Raw genomic sequence first — 636 nt, forward strand, 5'->3', positions numbered from 1 at the left:
GAGGGGGGGCAGGCAAGTAACTCATACAACTGCAACGATGCCGATGGCAAATTTGGCAGAAGTCCTCGTTAGCTAATGCCACGTTCTTGACAGATGCTACCTTCAGAAAGCAAGAAAATGAGCATGCCCCAAACAGGCCAGTGGCAGAGGTTGCATTTGACCTGGGACAAGCGCCCGCGTCAATCTCAGTACAAAAACACCCCGGGACCAGGGCGTCCACGCGGCGCTCTGCCCATCAGGGGTGAAGCGAGCAGCCAAGCACACAGCTGCTCATCTGACGTCGATTCAATCAGGATGACCACGCGGATGTCCTGGGACAGACGGTCAGCAGTCGTTGTCGGTAGAGTTTAGAGGGCAGTTCAGAGAGGGACGGTCCTGCCTCGGGCAGGGGGTGGATCAAACCGTGGGTCACAACCCAAAAGTGGGGTGCAGAAATGCATAAAACAAGCTTTAAAAAGGGATTCTCCTTTAAAGGAAAAAAACGAAGGGAGTCAAAAGAGGATGGGGGGGGCGCGAGCAAAGGCCCTGTCCCGGGGGGGTTCTCCTGGGGGGGTAGGGCCCTGTCCGGGCCGGGGGCACACGGAGGGCTCCCCAGAGGACAGCAGAGGCCGGGGGGGACGGGGGGGCTTACCTTAG

This window comes from Gavialis gangeticus, unplaced genomic scaffold (assembly GCF_001723915.1).
Source record: "Gavialis gangeticus isolate Ggan-Ray unplaced genomic scaffold, GavGan_comp1, whole genome shotgun sequence".
NCBI lineage: Eukaryota > Metazoa > Chordata > Crocodylia > Gavialidae > Gavialis > Gavialis gangeticus.